The following is a 25,601-nucleotide window of genomic DNA, read 5'->3' on the forward strand; positions in this document are numbered from 1 at the left end:
TCGACTTAAGCATTGGAAACAACAACAGCAATCTCAGCTTTGTAGACCCTGCAAAGTCCATCTTACTAACATCTGAGGGCTAGTGCCAAAATTGGGAGAGCTATCTCACAGAGAGTCAAGCAACAGCCTGACATGGTCATCCTCATGGAATCATACCTTACAGATAATGTCCCAGACAACACCATCACCATGCCTGAGTATGTCCTGTCACACCGGCAGGACAGGCCCAGCAGAGGTGGCAGCACAGTGGTATACAGTCAGGAGGGGGTTGCCCTGGGACAACTCAACATTGACTCTGGACCCCATGAAGTCTCATGGCATCAGGTCAAACATGGGCAAGGAAATCACTTGCTGATTACCACGTACTGCCGTCCCTCAGCCAATGAATCAATGCTCCTCCATATTGACCACCACTTGGAGGAAGCACTGAAGGTGGCAAGGGTGCAGAATGTACTCCAGGCAGGGGACTCCAAGGTCCATTACCAAGAGTGGCTCAGTAGCATCACTACTGACCGAGCAGGCCTAGTCTTAAATGACATAGCTGCTAGACTGGGTCTGCAGCAGGTAGTGAGGGAACCAACAAGAGGGAAAAACATACTTGACCTCATCCTCACCAACCTGTCTGCCGCAGATGCATCTGTCCATGACAGTATCTGTAGGAGTGACCACCACACAGTCATTGTGGGGACTAAGTCCTATCTTCACATTGAGGATACCCTCCATCGCGTTGTGTGGCACTATGACCGTGCTAAATGGGATAGATTTTGAACAGATCTAACAACTCAAGACTGGGCATCCATGAGGCGATGTGGGCCATCAGCAGCAGCAGAATTGTACTCAAACGCAATCTGTAACTTCATGGCTCGGCATATCTCCCACTCTACCATTACCATCGAGCCAGGGGATGAACCCTGGCTCAATGAAGAGTGCAGGAGGGCATGCCAGGAGCAGCACCAGGCATACCTAAGAATGAGGTATCAACTTAGTGAATCTATAACACAGGACTACTTGCATGCTAAACAGCATAAGCAGCAAGTGATAGACAGAGATAAGTGATCCCACAACCAACAGATCAGATCTAAGCTCTGCAGTCCTGCCACATCCAGTCATGAATTGTGGAGGACAATTAAACAACTCACTGGAGGAGGCAGCTCCACAAATATTCCCATCCTCAACGATGGAGGAGCCCAGTACATCAGTGCAAAAGATAAGGCTGAGGCATTTGCTACAAACTTCAGCCAGAAGTGCAAACTGGATGATCCATCTCGGCCTCCTCTGGAGGCCCCCAGCATCACAGATGCCAGTCTTCAGCCAATTCGATTCACTCCACATGACATCAAGAAATGGCTGAAGGCACTGGATAGTGCAAAGGCTATGGGCCCTGACAATATTCCAGCTGTAGTGCTGAAGGCTTGTGCTCCAAGACTTGCTGCGCCCCTGGCCATGCTGTTCCAGTACAGCTACAACACTGGCATCTACCCGGCTATGTGGAAAATTGACCAGGTATTTCCTGCACACAAAAAGCAGGACGAATCCACCAAGCCAAATCCAGCCTTGGTTCAAACATGGACAAAGGAGCTGAACTCCTGAGGTGAGGTGAGACTAACTGCCCTTGACATCAAGGCTGCATTTGACAGAGTGTGGCATCAAGGAGCAAAACTGGAGTCAATGGGAATCGGGGGGAAAACTCTCTGCTGGTTGGAGACATACCTAGCACAAAGGAACGTGGTTGTGGTTGTTGGAAGTCAGTCATCTCAGCTCCAGGACATGACTGCAGGAGTTCCTCAGGGTAGTGTCCTCGGTCCAACCATCCTCAGCTGCTTCATCGATGACCTTCCTTCCATCATAAGGTCAGAAGTCGGGATGTTCACTGATGATTGCACAATGTTCAGCATCATTCGCGACTCCTCAGGCATTGAAGCAGTCCATGTCCAAATGCAGCAAGACCTGGACAATATCCAGGCTTGGACTGACAAGTGGCAAGTAACATTCACGCCACACAAGTGTCAGGCAATGACCATCTCCAGCAACAGAGAATCCAACCATTGCCCCATGATATTTAATGGCATTACCATCACTGAATCCACCACTATCAACATCCTGGGGGTTACCATTGACCAGAAACTGAACTGGACTAGCCATATAAACACTGTGGCTACAAGAGCAGGTCAGAGGCTAGGAATCGTGCAATGAGTAACCCACCTCCTGACTCCCCAAAGTCTGTCCACCATCTGCAAGGCACAAGTGTGATGGAATACTCCCCACTTGCCTGGATGAGTGCAACTGCCACAACACTCAAGAAGCTTGACACTGTCCAGGACAAAGCGGCTCGCTTGATTGGCACCTCATCCACAAACATTCACTCCCTCCACCACCAGCACACAGTAGAAGCAGTGTGTACCATCTACAAGTTGCACTGCAGAAATTCACCAAGGCTCCTTTGACAGCACCTTCCAACCCCATCTAGAAGGACAAGGACAGCAGATAGATGGGAACACAACCACCTGGAAGTTCCCCTCCAAGTCACTCACCATCCTTACTTGGAAATATATCGCCGTTTCTTCACTGTCATTGGGTCAAAATCCTGGAATTCCCTTCTTAACAGCACTGTGGGTGTACCTACACCATATTTGTCAGGAAAGTAAAAGCCCATGGGATTCAGCGTAATGTGGCAAACTGGATAAAAGGTTGGCTTTGTAACAGGAAACAAAGGATAATGGTCGATGGATGCCCTTGCGAATGGAAAGTTGTCTCAAGTGGTGTTCCATGGGGCTCGGTGTTGGGACCCTTGCTGTTTGTGTTCTATATTAACGATTTGGACGTGAACGTGGGGGGCATGATTGGGAAATTTGCAGATGACACAAAGATTGGCCAAGTAGTGGATAGTGTAGAGGATAGCCATAATCTCCAAAACGATATAGGTGGGTTGGTGGAGTGGGCGGTAAAGTGGCAGATGCATTTTAACATAGAGAAGTGTGAGATCATACATTTAGAGAGGTCAAACAGTTACAGGGATTACACAATAAATGGGAATATAGTAAGAGGGGTACATGAAGTGAGAGATCTTGGTGTACAAGTACACAGGTCCCTGAAAGCAGCTGTTCAGGTAGACAAGGTTGTAAAGAAGGCATATGGAATGCTCTCCTTCATTGGCAGAAGTATAGAATATAAAAGTAAAGATATAATGTTGGAATTGTATAAAACACTGGTGAGGCCACAACTGGAATATTGTGTGCAGTTATGGTCACCACATTACAGGAAGGACGTAATAGCTCTGGAGAGCGTGCAGAGGAGGTTTACAAGAATGTTGCCAGGGTTAGAAAAATGTAGCTACGAGGAGAGATTGGATAAGTTGGGGTTATTTTCCTTAGAACAAAGAAGGCTGAGAGGTGCCTTGATTGAGGTGTACAAAATTATGAGGGGGAAAGATAGAGTGAACAGGATAAAATTGTTTCCCTTGGTGGAGAATTCTAGAACCAGGGGACATAGATTCAAGATAAGTGGCAGAAGGGGGTACATGAGGAAGAACTTTTGTCTGGAATTCACTGCCCAAGTTGGTGGTAGAGGCAGAAACTCTAAACTCTTTTAAAAAGTACCTGGATCTGCACCTTAAGTGCTATAGGCTGCAGGGCTATGGGCTGGGCGTAGGAAGGTGGGATTAGAAAGGGCACCTGGGTGTCCTTGGGCTGGCATGGACGAGATGGACCGAATGGCCTACTGTGCTGTAACTTTTCTATGGTTCTATGGACTGCAGCAGTTCAAGGACGCAGCTCACCACCACCTTCTCAAGGGCAACTAGGGATGGGCAGTAAATACTAGTCCCGCCAGCAAAGCCCACATCCCATGAATGAATAAAAAAACCCATCTTCCTATCCTGCCTGAACTGCTATTTCCAGAGACAGCAGTCCAGGATTACCCAGAGTTCACAAATAAGAGGCTACAAGCAGTCATCACTCCAGAAGTAATGGAAAACAAACAAAACTGTCAAAAGGAACCAGGGTCGACTCAACAGCAAAAGATAGGGAACATATATGCAAATAGAGGAATAAAGCCACAAAATCCAATCATGAGAGGTAAACATTGGATCAAGAGAGGTATGACAACAAGGAGCGGAAAAAGAGGATGAAGTCTAGATCCAGGTAAGACAGCCATCCATTATACATATGGAAGAGCCAGCTGTCGAGTCGCAAACTGACAATGTACCACATACTGCAACTCTTACCAAAGACCAACCGAGTCAAAGCAAAGAAGTCCAAAAGGACCAACCTTCCAAGTCTGAAAAGAACATGATCGGGGATAGTCGTGAAAACTCCAGATCACGTGAATCTATGAAGTCTGAGAATAGGGGGAGGTGGGGTACGTAAATATAAATGTAAAATATATTTCAACAGAGACTTAAGCACAGCTTAATGGGGTGTTCAGGGTTGGGTTGGAAGGATCCATGTGTGGACTGGGGAAACATTACTGTCCACATGATGATGTAGAACAACATAACTAAGAGTCAAGATGGAGAGTGGTCATGGCTTAGACTGAGTTACACATAGACTTGTATATCTGTATATAGTTATGTTTATCCAATAAACCAATTATTGTTCAGGCCTATCTATCTCTCAGCAATCGTTCTTTAGCCAATTACAACCAACATACAACATAAAAGTCCCAACATAATTCCCTAGGGAACTCCAGAGAGGATATAGCTAGGAGAGGATGATTCTCCATCACATACCACTCTTTGTCTTCTGTTAGTATGGAAATGCCAATTTAATAATGTCCCCTGGTTTCATAGTAGTGGAGCTTGGATAAGAGCTTTTCATGAGGAACTTTGTCAAAGGCTTTTGAGAAATCTACTATAGCCCTGAGTAGTTCCATTTCTTTCGAGACTTGAAGCTAGGTCATCGACAGTCTGTAAAAGCAGATGTGTGTAGTCCGGTAGCTCAGGTTGGAGGCTGGCAGAGGTGGGTGCACAATCAGAGCAGGCTAAGGTTTGCAGACCTAGCCAGCACCCATGTCTCGTGAAAATAATTTTAAAGTCCAAAATGTAATTTTTCACTGGAAAACCATGCTGACTATCCTTCAGGATATTGAGTTTCAAAGTGCTTCATAACATGGGAATGAACAATGTGTTCAAGCAATTTGCAAATGACACTGGTGAGAAATACCGGCCCATATTTTTCTGGCTGACTTTTATCCCTGTTTTGAAAATGCCATAGAAGTTAGCTTGTCTCCACTAGTCTGGTAAGCAGCTGATGTTGATTGACTCTTGAAAGAGATTGGTTAAAATTGGAGCCAGTTCATAACTGCTATCTTTAAAACCTAGGAACATTGAGAACTGAATGCCTTTGTAACATACTGGCTGGTGTATTTATCCACTAAGCCATCAAAGCAATATCCAAATGTTTTAAAACAGATCCTTTGTTTCACATTGTCCAATTATCTATAAGGCTAAGTTAACCACAGAATTCTCTTAACTGCTAGGAACACTGATTCATCACAACATTTCTCCCTTTGAAAAATTCAAATTTTTACAGATGTGTGGGATAAGAAGTAACAGGCACTCAATTATCAATGGAATATGGTTATTCAGTGTTAACCTAACCAATAGTATGATGTTACAATTATGTGGCTTATAAAATTATAATATTCTTCTCATGAGATATGGGTATCACTGGCTCGGGCCTGCAAACATTAGCCTGTTCCAATTCTGTGCCCACCTCTGCCAGCCTCCAACCTGAACTACCTGACCATACACATCCTTTAACCCCTAGAGGACGACAAAGAATGAACCATTCTCACTGATGGCTCCTTCTGAGGTTACCAGCTTTGCACAGACACGAAAGTCAATGAAGTTATCAAGAGTATTCTCTTTGATCCTTGTCCACCTTGTCAAGGCCATGATTGCACGAGTGGCACATCACTTTTCCCGCTTGTCAGAGTCCTTGTTCAATCTTCTTGGCAAATCATTTATGGGCAGGTCAGCAGATGCTGCATGTGCAGCCATGCCACATTGCCTTGAGATTACAAATCACACCAGACATATTACCATCCAATAAAGACTGACCACCAATGCAATGTATGTTTTTGTTGTTATCTTTTTAGTAGAGAAGCCACATAAAGCATCCTCTTTATATGGTTTCCAGACACAGTATTATAAAGAGCTTCTATGGTACCATGACATTTGAAGAAATTGGTCATCTATCTTCCAGCAGAATAGAAATGAACATTTCTTGTCTCTGGTTCTTTCGTCAGTTAGCTTAAAACAGTGTCCCTTAGCTATCAACACCTCTGCTACTGGAAAGAGTTTCTGCCACATTGTTACCTACACACATGAGATGTCCCACAGACCCCTTCATTCAACTGCCAAACATGAAGAATAACAGTGTAATATGGCCTCCAAAGGAGGACATCTCAACAAATGCAATAATTCACACAACAGTCAAGTGAATAAAAGATATAATGCTATCTGTACACATGAGCATACCATAACAGTATCTTAGCACCCGTGCCATCATTGTGCTCTCAATACTTCTTAATTTTTCTTTTCAGACCACTACACATCATTGCAACCCCGACATTAACAGCTGATGAGGAAGCAGGCTGCTGAGAGCAATTCCCCACCGGGTGATTGCATGTGCACGCTGCACACACTTAAAAATTGCATTGTTATTGTGTGTGTGGCAGCTCCTGACACACAAGTGGGAGTGGCACCTGCTTCTTGTCTCGCCATCAGAAACTCTTCTTATTAAATTCTGCCTATGGAGTTACTAGAGAAGCTTGGATTGTTTTCCTTATATCAGAGAAGATTAAGGTGAGATTTAATACAGCTGTTCAAAATCATTAAGCACTTTGATTGAGTAAATAAGAAGAAACTCTTTCCAGTAGCAGAGGTGTTGATAGCTAAGGGACACTGTTTTAAGCTAACTGACGAAAGAACCAGAGACAAGAAATGTTCATTTCTATTCTGCTGGAAGATAGATGACCAATTTCTTCAAATGTCATGGTACCATAGAAGCTCTTTATAATGCTGTGTCTGGAAACCATATAAAGAGGATGCTTTATGTAGCTTCTCTACTAAAAAGATAACAACAAAAACATGCATTGCACTAGAGGCCAAAGTTAGACTTCCCTACTAATTTAGTGGGAACTGTACTGTATAATGTGGCACTAAACAACACTGATAAAAAAGGTCCCAGGGTTAAATTCTGATCTGTGTTGGCATAACTGACCTCATCTGTGTTGGCAGTGAAGTGTTTGGCTCCAATGTCCAATGTCCAATACCACTGATTACAATCCAGTGACTGATAACTGAAATTGAATTTACGGTTACAATAAGGCTTGGCTACAATAAGTGATCGAATGCCCTGTCACCATTCATTATCTTGAGTAATCGATTAGTAATATCCACTTTAATAAGGTACTGGAGAGCCTGTGTTATCCATGGAAGCATCACTATTTTCAGGAGGAGGGGAAAAAAATAGAAGGAAAAGACATGAACATACATACACACATATAAATTAGGAGCAGGAGTAGGCCATTTGGCCCCTCAGGCCTGCTCCGCCATTCAATAACATTATGGTTGATCTGATTGTGGCCTCAACTCTACATTCATGCTTACCGCTGATAATTTTAGACTCTCTTGTTAGTCAAGAATCTATCTACTTCTGCCTTAAAAATATTCAGTGATCCTGCCTCTGCTGCCCTCTGGGGAAGAGAACTCCACAGACTCAAGGCCCTCTGAGAGAAAAAAAATTCTCCTCATCTCCATTTTAAATGTGAGAGCTCTCATTTTTAAACTATGTCCCTAGTTCTAGTCCCCCCGTACAAGGAAAAACATCCTTTCGGTATCCACCCTGTCAAGTCCCCTCAGGATCTTATATGTTTCAATAAGATCACCTCTAATTCTCCTAAACTCCAATGTCCAACCTTTCCTCATAAGATAACCACCACCTCCGCCCACCCCCCCCATCCCAGTAATCAATCAAGTGAGCCTTCTCTGAACTGCTTCTAATGCATTTATTTATTTTCTTAAACAGGGAGACCAAAACTGTAAACAGCACTCCAGCTACCTCAATTACAGCTCCTCATACCCTGCTTCCTGTAAGGACTCCATTCTATTCTCTCAGTTCCTTCACCTCCGTCACATCTGTTCCGATGATGCCACTTTCCAAATCGGTGCTTCTGACATGTCTTCTTTCTTCCTTAACCGAGGTTTCCCACCCACTGTGATTGACAGCGCCCTTGACCGTGTCCGACCCATCTCCCGCACCCCTGCCCTTACACCTTCCTCTCCCTCCCAGAGCTATGATAGGGTCCCCCTTGTCCTCACTTTTCACCCCACCAGCCTCCGCATTCAAAAGATCATCTTCCACAATTTCCCCGAACTCCGGCATGATGCCACCACCAAACACATCTTCCCTTCACACCCTCCCTGTCAGCATTCCATTGGGACCATTCCCTCTGGGACACCCTGGTCCACTCCTCATCACCCCCAACACCTCATCTCCCTCCCACGGCACCCGCAGAAGGTGCAACACCTGTCCCTTCACCTCCTCCCTCCTCACCATCCAAGGGCCCAAACATTCCTTTCAAGTGAAGCAGCGCTTCATTTGCACCTCCTTCAATTTGGTCTACTACATTCACTGCTCCCAATGTGGTCTCCTCTACACTGGAGAGACCAAATACAGACTGGCTGACCGCTTTGCAGAACACCGTCAGTCTGTCAGCAAGCATGACCCAGACCTCCCTGTCGCTTGCCATTTCAACACACCACCCTGCTCTCATGCCCACATGTCTGTCCTTGGCCTGCTACAATGTTCCAGTGAAGCTCAACACAAACTGGAGGAACAGATGCTGTTAGACCTGCCGAGTTTTTCCAGCATTTTCTGTTTTTGTTTTACTCCAGATGTGGTCTCACCAATGCCCTGTACAACTGTAGCTAAACATCCCTACTTTTATAAATGACAACATTCCATTTGCCTTCTTAATCACATGCTGTACCTGCATACTAATGTTTTGTGATTGCTGTACCAGGATACCCAGATTCCTCTGTGCCTCAGGGTTCCATAATCTCTCTCCATTTAAATAATGTGCTGTTTTTCTATTCTTCCTGCAAAAGTGGACACGTTCACATTTTCCCACATTATACTCTATCTGCAAAATTTTTGCCCACTCACTTAACCTATCTATATCCCTTTGCAGACTCTTTATGTCTTCTTCACAACTTACTTTCCTACCTAACTTTGTATCATCAGCAAATTTAACAACCATACAGTTGGTCCCTTCATCTATGTCATTGATATAAATTGTAAATAGTTGAGGCCCCAGCACTGATCCCTGTGGCATTCCACTTGTCACAAGACATATTTATGCCTATTCTCAATTACCTGTTAGCCGTCTAATCCTCTATCCATGCTAATATGTTACCCCCTATACCATGAACTCTTATTTTGTGTAGCAACCCTTGATGTGGCACCTTGTCAATACCTTCTGGAAATCTAAGTACAGCACATCCACAGGTTCCCCTTTATCCATGTTGCCTGTTACTTCCTCAGAGAACTGCAATAAATTAGTCAAACATGATTGCCCATTCACAAAGCCATTTTGACTCTGCCTGATTGCATTGAGATTTTTAAATGCCCTGTTATAACATCCTTAATAATAGATTCCAGCATATTTCCTATGATAGATGTTAAGCTAACTCATCTGTAGTTTCCTGCTTTCTGTCTCCCTCCTTTCTTGAATAGAAGAGTCAAACATGCTATTTTCCAATCTGATGGGACTTTTCCAGAATCTATGGAATTTTGGAAAAGTAAGAACAATGCATCTACTATCTCGGCAGCCTACTTCTTTTAAGACTCTAGGATGAAGTCCATCAGGACCTGGTGACTTGTTAGCTTTTAGTTCCAATAATTTTCTCAGTACCCTTTCCTTGGTGATCGTAATTGTTTTAAGCCTCGCCCTCCCTTTCACCTCCTGATTCACAATTATTTCTGAGAAGTTATTTGTATCTTCTACAGTGAAGACAAACACAAAATGTCCTCAATTCATCTGCCATTTCTTTATTTTCCATTATTAAGTCCAGACTCACTCTCTAGAGGACCAATAATGCTCAGTTTACTTACTCTTTTCCTTTTTAAATACCTATGGAAACTCGTACTATCTGTTTTATATTTCTAGCTAGCTTTCTCTCATACTCTAATTTCTCCCTCATTTTTAATCTTTTAGTCATTTTTCGCAGTTCTTTATATTGTATCCAGCCTTCTGACCTGTCACTCATCTTTGTGGATATTATATGATTTTTCTTTCAATTTGATACTATCTGTAACTTCCTTAGTTTAAGACTTTAAAAGGGTGTTCAGTTTAACTTGCCAAATAGCAAAATTAAATTGCTTTCCATGCTGCAGCCTTAAAAATAAATAAATTTATCCATGTTCTGCTGGCCTCTTCTGCATTGCATAATATTCCCAATAAATGTTAAGTAAAAGGGTACAGTTGCACAATAGCTATGTTACTGGACTAGTAATCTGGAGAACTGTACTAATGATCCAGAGACATCCAGAGAGTTCAAATCTCATCACAACAGCTGGGGAATGAGATTTCAATTAATTAATTAGATCCGGAATAAAAAGTTATTATCTGTAATAGTGACCATGAAACTACTGGATTGTCATAAAAACCCAAATGGTTGACCGATGTCCTTTCATGAAGGAAATCTGATATCCTTACACAATCTGGTTTATGTGTGACTTTGGCAATGTGATTGAATCTTAACTGCCCTCTGGCATTGCCTAGCAAACCATTCAGTTGCGCAGTTATGGAATGGTAACAAGTTTGGACTTGCTAGCAACATCCACTTGCTGTGAATGAGTAAAAATGTTAGGGGGTAGTTATGTGAAAATGGTGTAGCTTATGAGAAGAATTCTTAGTATATGTTCCTCCAGGCAAAATGCTGTTTCAATCATCTAATCATCCAAGGCCTACTGTTTCTGATTTCCTCCCATATGTGTCAGAGTGTCTCTAACTCAACGACTCTGAGCCAGGAAGACTGCAGATAGATATTTCCCACAGGTGTGGTCATCTACAACAACCTCATTATCCACAAATTCCCACATTCTGCAATTCCAACATTTATTTATTCATTGTACATCAGTTATTTATTTATCTATTTCTAGGGATAACTGTTTCATCTTCAGTACTAAATTATGTTGATCAGATAGATTTGGTTTGATCTATTTTAGTTAATGTCCTGGATCAGTTTAGTTCATTAGCAGGATGTTGCCTGGGATGAAACATTTAAGTTATGAAGAGAGGTTGGACAGACATGGGTTGTTTTCGTTGGAGCAGAGAAGACTGAGGGGCGACCTGATCAAGGTGTACAAGATTGAGAGGCATGGACAGGGTGGATAGGGAGCAGCTGTTCCCCTTAGTTGAAGGGTCAGTTTCGAGTTCAAGGTGAGGGGCAGGAGGTTTAGGGGAGATGTGAGGAAAAGCTTTTTTACCCAGAAGGTGGTGACAGTCTGGAATGCGCTGCCTGGGAGGGTGGTGGCAGCGGGTTGCCTCACATCCTTTAAAAAGTACCTGGATGAGCACTTGGCACATCATAACATTCAAGGCTATGGGCCAAGTGTTGGTAAATGGGATTAGGTAGGTAGGTCAGGTGTTTTTCTCACATGTCGGTGCAGACTCGATGGGCTGAAGGGCCTCTTCTGCACTGTGTGATTCTGTGATTTAGCTGATTCTTGTTGATGTCAATTTTTGTTGCTATTAAAGTTGCATCTTAGGTTTTATTCCTAGCCTCTTATTTTTAGTTATTCTTTTCAAGCTCGGTAGTCCCTTAAGCCACTAAATAGTTAATTATCAATGTGTGAATAAATAATTGAGCAATTAGCTTTTGTTCCTCACTTTTTAGCACCTCTTCCTTCCTTTGCACCGTATTTCCACTCTTTCCAATTTCCAATTTTAGAAGTCTTCACTCTGTTCCCAGCTCACTCAGTTAGTACAGGGTCCTGACAAATACTAAACTGTATCTCTTGCAAAGAGACCATACCTTCAATAGAGAAGAGGAAAGTAGGGGAGGAAATTATTGGCGGGGGGCGGATAGTGAGGGGGTGTGCGGTGGGGCAGTGGTTTGGATAGTGGTGGGTGAGAGGAGGCATTCAATGCAAAACAGGCTTTATTAGGTCAACAATTTATTCCTAAACAGTTCACAAAACTGTGAATTTTGAAGGATTTTTTGAAGGTTAGACTCTTCAATTGACCTACAGCTGTTGGAGTGAATTTTAATTTACTTGATCTGCAGGATTCCAGCCGAGGCTGTCTCACTTGTCCAGTCACCTCTGGTGTTTCTAGACTCTTTTAAAATCCCTTCATAATTTTTGAAACCTGTATTAAATTTTCCTTCTGTCTTCTTTGCTACAGTGGAAATTGTCCCTGCAAATAGATCTTGAGCTGGAAAGCTGAGACAACAAGTAGTTAAAACTAAAATTGTAAATTGTTATCAGTGTTACCCAATCTACAATGATTGATGCGAATTGCTCTAAAAATTCACTGTTCCCATCACTACAGGAGTATTTTTGCTTTAAGTCAGTATTTCAACGCTTTTAAAAATATTTTCCATCCTCATCAATGATACATCAGCAAATAAAGAACTGTCAGACAAGGCAAAAGTCCACTTCATATGAAGCGCTATGGGTTAACATCAAAGGGGCTGTCTTAGAAATCAATGTGCCTATGTGTGTGTGTCTGTGTGTGTCTGCGTGTGGCTTGATTGGATTAAAGCCAGCTAGTCTGGGTGCTTTGATGTATAGTAGTTTGAGATGTTAATTAGATAAGCATAAGGAGTAGAAGGTAATGTATAAATTTGCATTCGTTGAATAAACCATTCATAAGAATGGGTAAAATCTTGCACCTAGCTGAGAGAAGCCAAGCAATGAGTTTATGTTACTAATAAAATTGATAGAATTGAAAGGATTATTGTTAGAAGAGGTAAAATTTAAAAAACTAGTAATACAATGGAAAATTTACATTCAAAGGGGAAGCTAGGTATAAATAGAAAGGAGTTTGTGCGTGAGTCAGAGGCATTTAAGATCCAACCAGCCTATAAGCCTACAACTGTGTCTGCAAAGGAACCAAATTGCAAGGAACCTAATTTTGAATTTGTAAGGTCGAATGTGCTTTGCCTGGTGTCTGTTTAAAGTCTATGGGTTATTGTTGCCTTGGGGAAGATTTATCTGGGAGTGATTAATTTGGGGTTTTGTTTAAAAGTTATTATGGTAGTAAATTGTAGGCATGTGTATGTGTTTAATATGTTAAATTAATAAATGTTTAATTTAGTTTTATATAAAAAAAACTTTTGGAGGCTTGGTGGTTTTATTCCTGAATTCAGAGCTGCATCTCAAACATACCAATTGAAAATATGGGTTATGACAGTTGTTCAAGTTTCCTCCTGGGATTTAAACAACTTAGCCTTTACCATAACAAAGACATGTGTGGAGTAAGCCGAATACATATATTCATTAAATTTAAATTTCAAATTGAATTATTTGTACCCTTGGTTGTGAATGCAGGTTTTAAAATCATAAACCCATTCCATTTTTAGCATTATTGTGATACTTATTTAATGTACTTAGTTTTTGCATCATTTTTCTTTTTCTTTGGTTATTCTACACATACATAACTTTTTATACCACTGATTTTTGCTGTGGGAGTAGTTGGATCATAAAGCAAAATTTTTTTTGAAAAATGATTCATTTCTGTGTAGGAATAGCTTACCTTGCAGCTTACTGAAAAGAATTGAGCCAACCATAATTCTGTGGCTATTGTAAGGTTATCAGAAGTAATAGATTTTTTCTTTCATTCTCATTTTTCTATTCCTGTTCTGATGGGGGCCTATCTAGAGCCTTTGGTAACCCACCTCAATGGCCATTTTCACGTGTAAGCTTAGATTATGAATTTCACCAGGATCATTAACATTGAGGGATTGCAGCTAAACTAAATCTTGTCCTCAGTCCATGGAATTTACAAACACAATTACTTTTTCTAAATGGTGTTGTTTTAACACTGGTGGTAATTCATTTTTTGACCCTAGTATTAAAGTAACACCAGCTATTTCACATCAGGTGGTGGCAGAGATCTGCAGCCTTCTAGAAGACGTGCTGCCTGCTGGACCTAGTCACTATGTATTACCAGTGGCTGGCAAAGTCACCATTGCCCTCAAGCTTTTTGCCAGCGGAACCTTCCAGGGCTCTGTCTCAAACATATCCAGGATCTCCCAGTCAGCCACCCACATATGCATATGACAGGTGACTAATGGCTTGTTTGCCAGGGCCAGTAATTATGTCAACTTTATCAGCCATGCTACCAATCAGAATGAGTAAACACTCAGGTTTGCAGCTTTGGCTGACTTGCCATGGATGCAGGGCACAAGCAACAGAACTAACAACTCAAGACTGGGCAACTATGAGGCACTGTGGGCCATCAGCAGCAGCAGAATTGTACTCGAACACAATCTGTAACCCCATGGGCTGGCATATCCCCCACTCTACCATTAACACTAAACTGGGGGATCAAGCCTGGTTCAATGAAGAGTGCAGGAGGGCATGACAGGAGAAGCACCAGGCATTCCTAAAAATGAGGCATTAACCTGGTGAAGTTACAACACAGGACTACATGCATGCCAAACAGCATAAGCAGCAAGTGATAGACAGAGCTAAACAGTTCCACAACCAATGGATCAGATCTAAGCTCTGCAGTCCTGCCACATCCAGTTATGAATGGTGGTGGACAATTAAACAACTCACTGGGGGAGGTGGCTCCACAAATATCCCCATCGTCAATGATGGGGGAGACCAGCATATCAGTGCAAAAGATAAGGCTGAAGCATTTTCAACAATCTTCAGCCAGAAGTGCCGAGTCGATGATCCATTTCGGCCTCCCTTGGCGGGCAAGTCCTCAATCAATTTGATTCACTCCACATGATATCAAGAAAAGGCTGAAGGCACTGGATACTGCAAAGGCTATGGGCCCTGAAAATATTCTGGCAATGATACTGAAGATTTGTGCTCCAGAACTTGCCGCACTCTTAGGCAAGCTGTTCCAGTACAGCTACAACACTGGCATCTACCCATAAATATGGAAAGTTGCCCAGACATGTCCTGTACACAAAAACCAGGACAAATCCAACCTAACCAATTACCGCACACTCAGTCTGCTCTCGATCACCAGTAAAGTGATGAAAGGGGTCATCAACAGTGCTATCAAGCAGCACTTGCTTAGCAATAACTTGCTCGCTGACATTCAGTTTGAGTTCAGCCAGGGCCACTCAGCTCCTGACCTCATTACAGACTTGGCTCAAACATGGACAACAGAGTTGAACTCCCAAGGTGAGGTGAGAGTGACTGCCCTTGACATCAAGGCAGCATTTGACCGACTATGGCATTAGGGAGCCCTAGCAAAGCCGGAGTCAATGGGAATAGGGGGAAATTGCTCTGCTGGTTGAAGTCATATATAGCACTAAGGAAGATGGCTGTGGTTGTTGGAGGTCAATCATTTCATTTCCAGGACATCATTGCAGAGGTTCCTCAGGGTAGTATCCTAGGCACAACCATCTTCAGCTGCTTCATCAATGACTTCCTTCCATCATAAGGTCAGAAGTGGGGATGTTTGCTGATGACTGCACAATGTTCAGCACCATTTGCAAATCCTCAGATACTGACGCAGTCCATGTCCAAATGCAGCAACACCTGGGCTGACAAGTGGCAAGTAACATGTGCGCCACACAAGTGCCAGGCAATGACTATCTCCAATAGAGAATCTAACCATCACCTCTTGACATTTAATGGCACTACCATTGCTGAATGCCCATATATCAACATCCTGGAGGTTACCATTGGACAGGAACTGAACTAGACTAGCCATGTAAAGACTATGGCTACAAGAGCAGGTCAGGGGCTAGGAATCCTAGAGTGAGTAATTCACTTTCTGGCAGACCTTGAAACTGGAATCATCACTTTTGCAGAGAGGTTTGGTGAGTCCACCTCATTAATCCACTTGCTGTATTCAATCCAGGAGCATTACACAACTTTTCACAGAATCACACAGTGCAGAAGAGGCCCTTCAGCCCATCGAGTCTACACCTACACGTGAGAAACACCTGACCTATCTACCTAATTCCATTTACAGCACTTGGCCCATAGCCTTGAATGTTATGACGTGCCAAATGCTCATCCAGGTACTTTCTAAAGGATGTGAGGCATCCTGCCTCCACCTCCCTCCCAGGCAGTGCATTCCAGACCTTCACCACCCTCTGGGTAAAAATATTTTTCCTCACATCCCCCCATACCTCCTGCCCCTCACCTTGAACTTGTGCCCCTTGTGACTGACCCTTCAACTAAGGGGAACAGCTGCTCCCTATCCACCCTGTCCATGCCCCTCATAAACTTGTACACCTCGATCAGGTCGCCCCTCAGTCTTCTCTGCTCCAACGAAAACAACCCAAGTCTATCCAACCTCTCTTCATAACTTAAATGTTTCATCCCAGGCAACATCCTGGTGAATCTCCTCTGCACCCCCTCCAGTGCAATCACATCCTTCCTATAATGTGGCATCCAGAACTGCACACAGTACTCCAGCTGTGGCCTCACCAAGGTTCTATACAACTCCAACATGACCTCCCTACTTTTGGAATCTATACCCCAATTGATAAAGGCAAGTGTCCCATATGCCTTTTTCACCACCCCACTAACATGCCCCTCCACCTTCAAAGTTCTATGGACACACATGCCAAGGTATCTTTGTTCCTCAGAACTTCCTAGTGTCATGCTGTTCATTGAATACTTCCTTGTCAAATTACTCTTTCCAAAGTGTATCACCTCACACTTTTCAGGGTTAAATTCCATCTGCCACTTATCTGCCCATTTGACCATCCCGTTTATATCTTCCTGTAGCCCAAGACACTCAACCTCACTGCTAACCACCTGGCCAATCTTTGTGTCAGCCGTAAAGTTACTAATCCTACACCCCACATAGTCATCTATGTCATTTATATAAATGACGAATAATAGGGGACCCAGCACAGATCCTTGTGGTACACCACTGGACACTGGCTTCCAGTCACTAAAGCAACCTTCTGTCATCACCCTCTGTCTCCTACAACTAAGCCAATTTTGAATCCACCTTATCAAATTACCCTGTATCCCATGTGCATTTGCTTTCTTTATAAGTCTCCCATGTGGGACCTTGTCAAAGGCTTTGCTGAAACTACATCAACTGCCCTACCCTCATCTACACACCTGATCACCTCCTCAAAAAATTCAATCAAATAGAACTTAGGAAAATAAAATGGGCAACAATATTGACAAGCAATGATGTAGAGCAACCACAGGAAACATTTATAACCATGTTCATTCCATTAAAAAATCAAATTAATCGCTAGTGGGACCTCCATGGATGTATAAAGACATAAGGGAACAATTAAGAGTTAGGATAGAGGCATACATTAAATCATATATTAAGTATATAAACAGCAGAGGAGTACATGTTAAGATAAAATACGAAGAGATTAGGAGTGAAGTCAAAAGAACAATTCAGAAGGCAAAGAGGAACTATGAAATTAAGCTATCAAAGAACATAAAACAAAATAATAAAATATTTTACAGGGTCACCAATAAAAAAATCAAAGCTGTTATGTGAATAGGACCATTAGGGGATAGACAGAATAATACCACAGGTAACAATCGAGAGATGACAACAATATTAAATAATTATTTTGCTTCTTTATTTACCAGGGAGATGAAATAAGTTGACATGACATTGAATGACAACTTGAGCAATGAGGTAAGTGCATTAAAAGTAAAAAGGGGATATTGTGAATGAACTAAACAAACTCAAAACCCCTGGTCCGGATGGATTGCATCCACATATTTTAAAAGAAACTAGAGAACAGGCATAATTACATATATTTAATAATTTGTTAGAAAAAGGTCTAGTGCCAGAGGACTGGCAAATAGCTAATATAATTCCTATATTTAAGAAGGAGGGACAGAAAGTCCAGGGAATTACAGACCAGTCAGCTTAACATCGGTAGTAAGAAAAATAATGGAATCTTCACTTAGCAAGAGAATAGATGAACATCTAGAAAAGAAAAATATATCAATGAATAGTCAGCATGGATTTCCAAGAATGAGAGTGACTGTAGACAAAAAGGTCTTTTTTCTTATTCAGCTTTTTGTCTTCGGGGCTAAAGGATATCGAATAAGTGAATTCGGTGCTGAATTCTTTGGTAAGCTCCAACCACATCTTCTTGGTCGCAACAGCATCTTCCTTCTGTTAGTGGAAAAGAGAAGCTCCCTCCATTTCTTACAGTCCCCAGCAACACATCCAGGGAGGTGTCCATTCAATCTTTGTCTGTCTTGAGTCCTTTGCAACACTTTCAGCACTTTGATAGCCAACTCCATATCCTTCAACTTGCATCTTTGGATTGTCCCTTTAAATAATGGAGTTGAGATCGCATCATGCGAGTCCATAACATTCCCACTGCCCTTGATTCTCTGGGAAACCCAGGAGGAAAATGATAATAAGAAGGCTGAGTTTAAAAGCCACTGACATGCACTTAACACATTACAAGATTTCCCACATGCTATTGGAACCCCCAGCTCCCATTACAATCCAGCCTTATGTTTCAGTAGCATGCCATTTACTCATTAAGTTATTGAAGAAAATGATTAGGAAAAGCTATGATGAACTTGTAATATTCACTATTTTATGACAGACCTATCCTAATATATCTGGTGAACTTCAACCAAGGAATAATGAAAATCATACTGTACTGAAAAGTAAACTAACCACTATTATATATTAGAACCATACATGCATCATATGCTTCAAAAGGAATATTTGTATCCCTTGCAAATGGTATTACTAAAATTAGTTTATTGCAGCTAATCCTACTAATCAGTTTCCATTTCTTGATATGTTACAGGAACTGCTGAGCTAGTTTGCTTGTCCTTCTGATTTATTTATTTTAAGAACAAGCCTGCCTTTGTCCTTTTCTGAACTTTATGTCTACGAAGGGTGTTATCTGTTTTTCAAAAATGTTATGAAATGCAAGTCTAACTTTTTGAATTTTTTTTTTTGCAAGTGTGTGGTACTAGTGAATCAGTTACCTTTTGAGTATATCTTCCTGGAGACAGACTCTCTTGTGTTTGGTCCAGAGAAATAAGTATTTTTATTATAATGAGACCGGTTTAAACAGACACACCCAAATGCTGGACACCTGCAAAAAATTGACACTTCTTGACAGTCCCAAATAACATGCATTGTTAAGATATCAGAGGCATTCTGAAATGTTGGATGCTCACAAATTACAAACTACGGTCAACCTTCAGTGTACCAAGTCTTACTAAATCTTGGTGTACTTTACAGCCCATGATACACTGGTCACAGTTCAATAGCTGGAGTGACGGAGCTTGAATCTTCCTGATAAGCACTACAAGGACAATGTGTACCATCTGCAGCACTTTCACAGCCAATGACACAGGTCTTAAATTAACACATGTAAGTGATTGCAATTTATAAAACATATGGGGTGAGTCCCCAGATTTTGAATTATCCTGTGGCCGGGATTTGATTCCCCTCATAACCACTGTTCCCTCCAATCTGTAAGGTTTGAATATCCCTCTCGACCACTGACCTGAACCTTGGTCCCCAAGGTTTGACTTCCCCCTGTGATCCCAGCCTCTCCCAGCCCACTGGGGCTTGAATGTCCCCTGCAACTGCTGCCCCTGTCAGTCCACTGGGGTTTACCCCCCTGTGACCCCAGTCTCTCCCAGTCCGCTGGGGATTGAATCCCCTGTGACTACAGTCTCTGCCAGTACACTGGCACTTGCATCCTTCTGTGACCCCAGACTCTTGTCAGTCCACAGGATTTGAATCCCCCTGTGACCACTTTTCCTGCTGATCCTGGGGTTTGAATCTTGCCTCCACTGCCCCTGTTCCTCCCAGTAAGCCTCTAATCCAAACTGTTCCTAAAGCTCCGAAGAAGTCATACGGACTTGAAACGTTAACTCTGTCTTTCTCTCCACAGATGCTGTCAGACCTGCTGAGTTTTTCCAGCATTCTTTATTTTTGTTTCAGATTTCCAGCATCCGCAGTAGTTTGCATTTATCTTGTTCTTAAAGGTAGTTGGCTATCATTCTTCTGTCACTTGTAAGCACAGAGATTAATGAAATGTCCTTCACAGCAGAGTCTGTTTTGGACTTAACAGACTTAACTTGTTTGGTAAACTTTCAAAGCACAATTTGTTCTGTTGGCAGCACTTTTTCAGAGAAAGGCATATTGGAAGTTTTTAAAACACACACTTCAGTTATCTCAATTTAAAAAGACATGCAGTTGGTCCCTAGGTTTGAATAAACTTGGGTTCAGTACTCAATAGTTAGCAATTCCTATGGAACAAAACGTCTCAGCAGAATTCACTGCCGATAGGGAGGGAGACAAAACAGTTAATAAACAAAATAAACCCTCTGCACATTTCATCCTGGAATGCAGGAACAAGCATATGTTAATAAATAAGATACCAGCATGCATACCGGGTGGAATTGTCCCTGTCCATCCCCGGGACTTTACACCCCTCAAGACTGCAGTCACCGCCAGTTCCATGGAGGAGAGTTAAAAACAAAAAACTGCGGATGCTGGAAATCCAAAACAAAAACAGAATTACCTGGAAAAACTCAGCAGGTCTGACAGCATCGGCGGAGAAGAGTTGACGTTTCAAGTCCTCATGACCCTTCGACAGAACTAAGTAGAAATAGGAAAGGGGTGAAATATAAGCTGGTTTAAGGTGTGTGTGTGTGTGTGTGTGTGTGTGTGTGTGGGGGGGGGGGGGGGGGTGGGTTGGGTGGGGGGAGAGAGAGAGAAGTGGAGGGGGGTGGTGTGGTTGTAGGGACAAGTAAGCAGTGATAGAAGCAGATCATCAAAAGATGTCACAGACAACAGAACAAAAGAACACATAGGTGTTGTAGTTGGAGATATATTTCTAAACGAATGTGCTAATTAAGAATGGATGGTAGGGCACTCAAGGTATAGCTCTAGTGGGGGTGGGGGGAGCATAAAAGATTTAAAAATATTTAAAAATAATGGAAATAGGTGGGAAAAAGAAAAATCTGTATAATTTATTGGAAAAAAACAAAAGGAAGGGGGAAGAAACAGAAAGGGGGTGGGGATGGATGAGGGAGCTCAAGACCTAAATTTGCTGAATTCAATATTCAGTCCGGAAGCCTGTAAAGTGCCTAGTCGGAAGATGAGTTGTTGTTCCTCCAGTTTGCATTGGGCTTCACTGGAACAATGCAGCAAGCCAAGGACAGACATGTGGGCAAGAGAGCAGGGTGGAGTGTTGAAATGGCAAGCGACAGGGAGGTTTGGGTCATTCTTGCGGACAGACCGCAGGTGTTCTGCAAAGCGGTCGCCCAGTTTACGTTTGGTCTCTCCAATGTAGAGGAGACCGCATTGGGAGCAGCGAATGCAGTAGACTAAGTTGGGGAAATGCAAGTGAAATGCTGCTTCACTTGAAAGGAGTGTTTGGGCCCTTGGACGATGAGGAGAGAGGAAGTGAAGGGGCAGGTGTTACATCTTTTGCGTGGGCATGGGGTGGTGCCATAGGTCGGGGTTGAGGAGTAGGGGGTGATGGAGGAGTGGACCAGGGTGTCTCGGAGGGAACGAGCCCTACGGAATGCCGACAGGGGGGGTGAAGGGAAGATGTGTTTGGTAGTGGCATCATGCTGGAGTTGGCGGAGGATGATCCTTTGAACGCGGAGGCTGGTGGGGTGATAAGTGAGGACAAGGGGGACCCTATCATGTTTCTGGGAGGGAGGAGAAGGCGTGAGGGCGGATGGGCGGGAGATTGGCCGGACACCGTTGAGGGCCCTGTCAACGACCGTGGGTGGAAAACATCGGTTAAGGAAGAAGGAGGACATGTCAGAGGAACTGTTTTTGAAGGTAGCATCATCGGAACAGATGTGACAGAGGCGAAGGAACTGAGAGAATGGGATGGAGTCCTTACAGGAAGCGGGGTGTGAGGAGCTGTAGTCAAGGTATCTGTGGGAGTCGGTAGGCTTGTAATGGATATTGGTGGACAGTCTATCACCAGAGATTGAGACAGTGAGGTCAAGGAAGGGAAGGGAAGTGTCAGAGATGGACCACGTGAAAATGATGGAGGGGTGGAGATTGGAAGCAAAATTAATAAATTTTTCCAAGTCCCGACGAGAGCATGAAGCAGCACCGAAGTAATCATCGATGTACTGGAGAAAGAGTTGTGGAAGGGGGCCGGAGTAGGACTGGAACAATGGAGGAGAGTGCCAGGTTTGCCTATTCAAGGAGTCAATTGAAAGGAGGTAGCAACTATCCTTGTGCATGCTTGTGTTATGATCATTGTAGAGACTGATAACTTGTAAAAAGATATTTGAATTTGCAGTGACTGACTGGAAGGGTCACATGACAAGATTTCAACTTTTAAGATTTTTCCTGTAACAAACTAAAAGCAACATTGTCTAAACACTGTTCAGCAAGCAACTTACACTCTAAACTACAGAAAAGATCTCCCATTTAACTTGTTGACCAATGACCAAAAATTCCCCTCCATGCTTATACTTTACTCTGTCCCTTAAGTGGATGCTTCATTCTTCAGGAACTAGTACAAAACTATTCTCAGCTCCCAATGGCTTGCTTCCTTTTTCCTTTATCAGCAGAGTAACTTCTAATCTCTGAACAGACTCTCAAGGTGAGGGTTACCCTATACATTCATCCAAAGCTAGGCAAATCATTCGGCCTTCTCTAAATCCTCACAAGCTTGGTCTCTTCAGTCTGATTGTGAGCTCCCACCCACATTTTGTTTGGTGAACAATAGGGACCGGCTGCCTCTGTCTCTGCTCTCTCTCAGATTCTTGCATACCAACCTGCTTCTGTCAGGTTCAGTGATCTTTTAGAAAATCTACTACAAGAGATTGGCCTAAATAGCCAAGTGGTTATGGTACTGGGTTTAGAACCCCAAGATCAAGAGTTCAAATCTCACAATGGCAAACTATGAAACAATGTAACTTGCTTGGCCTAAATAGCCAAGTGGTTATGGTACTGGGTTAGCTTGGCCTAAATAGCCAAGTGGTTATGGTACTGGGTTAGCTTGGCCTAAATAGCCAAGTGGTTATGGTACTGGGTTTGTAACCCTGAGATCAAGAGTTCAAATCTCACAATGGCAAACTATGAAACAATGTAACTTCATCTGAAACAGATGGAAATGGGTTTGTACTCGAAAGAGTTACAATAGCTTGCTATGGGCTGTTCCCCTCTCAAAGCCAATCTCCATGGCAACATGAATCACTTGGACTGTGTACACATGGAGAAATGCTAATTTGATATCCTCTAGACTCTATTAAATGGACAGTTTAAAGTATAACTATTTATAAAACCTGACATTCATAACACCTCCCTGTGAGACTTGGAGACTAACAGTCTACCCATAGTCAGCACAGATGATCCTGCTATTATCTACATCTTGCACCTTCTTCCAAGTAAAACAACCTGAGCTCCCTTTAACAACAAAGCCGCCCAAGATTGATGTGGGCAAGTTTCAGAACAGTTCACGTGACAATCTTCATTCTTCCATTTTACTCTAAATTAAAGAAACAGTCCCAAAACATAACAACCAAAACATAACACTGGCTAAACTACATAAACACAATGACCATTTTGAAAATGAGGACAGCTGCAAAAATAGGTCAGCTGGTGTTAGTCCCTTAGGTGTCCTTAATTTACAGTTTTATATGCTTCATCTATTGCTAAAAAGAGAGACATGTTGCGGAAGCTTTTTCTCTTGCACTCATCAGGACAAATGCAAGAATGCTAAATTTTAAACAATCACAATAGTTTAAATTACAGGAGAAAAGGATGCTGATTGGTTGGCAAGTTGAATTGATTGGCCAACGTGTTGCCAAGGAGACAGCAATGGGGAACTATTGACTTCCCAAGCTCCCAAATAATTCAAAAAAGGTGTAATGCTTGAACAAAGTCCTTTTGTTTGCAGATAACGGGTCCCTACCTATGGATGTATGTCACTTCTAGCAAGCATATATGAGCCATGTTACAAACTCGTCTGATTATCTTAAATTGATTGTTGATGTAGCTGTTAGCACACTCAGGATTGTTCAGAAAGTGTTGCCCAATCACAGAAACACATCAAACAGTTGATGTTTTGATTTGGGTTTTGCAAGTGTGAGCTGTTTGAGTATGGTCTGTACTCTGCCAATTATGAGCAACTGAAGGAACATGCTGTTTGATTTGATCAACCAATTGTCGGGACGTATGGCATTCTTGCATTTGTCCTGATGAATGGAAGATGAAAATCTTTGGCAACATATCACTCTCTTCAGTAATATTCAAGTTCTGTACTACCAAGCGATTGTATGCTTCAGCTCTGCTGTTCTGGCAGTCTGATAATCAAGCTATTTTGTACATTCGAGCATAGATATTGCTTTTGTACATGGGTTGTTGGCATTTTGGGGTACATTAGCATAATCTCATTCACATTAATCAGTTTGCTCTCAATGGAAATTGAAATTTTTCTGCTATTGGAAACAAATGTGGATCCTGACCCCAATGGTGCCAACTGCCTGAATGGGTGCATTCTTCCCAGAGATGGCCAATTAAGAATCCACCTCCAGGAGCGCCATCCAATTGAGGATGGCAGACTGGCCAGGAAACCAGCAGGATTAACAGGAAGGCCAGCAGTTATGTCCTTTTGGGAGCCCACCTGGAGAGGAGGGCACTGTTGAGGCTGGCAGAAGACCACGACGTCACCTCAAGATGGAGGTGCCCTCTGAAAAGTTATGAAATTGTAAAAAAAAAAATGTGGCCACTGCTGCCAGGCCATCATTGTAGAGGGAGTTCCTTCTGTTACAAATATGAGGTTAATAAGATTGTTTTGTTTGGGGCTGTGTCTTTAATTTAGGATAAAATGAAGGGGGTTATGTGACCTGTTCTGAAGTCTGCCTAACAACAGGCCTGGGGACATGGCTGTTAAAGATTAAAGGGTTGTTTTGCTGGAAAGAAGGTGTCAGGTGTTCACACACGGAGACAATGGCAGCAGCCTTTGTGTTTGCAGTGGTTAGACTGCTAGTCTCCAAAGTCCCAGGAGAGTGTTGGGTTGTAAACAGTTATGCTTTAAACCGTCCATTTACTTCCAAAATAAAAGAGAGTTGGGGTCTCAAGAGTAACTAATCAGCATTTCTTCTTGGATACAAGGTCTATGTGATTCATATTGCCATGGAGATGGGCTTTGAGAGGTGATGGGTTTTTAAGATATCCCTGAAAGCTCACAGACACAGATAGTTTGCCACAAGCCAAGAATAAGGGAGCAGCTCATGGTCAAAAGTCTTTATGGGCTTGGAATGCAAAGACAAAACTTGTGAGGATTTGAAATGAGGCTGGAAGATTCACCTAGCCTGCGCTAGAGGGAGAATTGCTGGGAAAAGCCCCTTACCATGAAAGACAGTTCTGCAGTTATAAGTTACCAGGCTGGGAAAGGAAAGGAACTAAATCCCCAGAAGTGAAGAATCACTTTG

Source organism: Carcharodon carcharias, chromosome 2 (genome assembly GCF_017639515.1).
Source record: "Carcharodon carcharias isolate sCarCar2 chromosome 2, sCarCar2.pri, whole genome shotgun sequence".
Lineage (NCBI taxonomy): Eukaryota > Metazoa > Chordata > Chondrichthyes > Lamniformes > Lamnidae > Carcharodon > Carcharodon carcharias.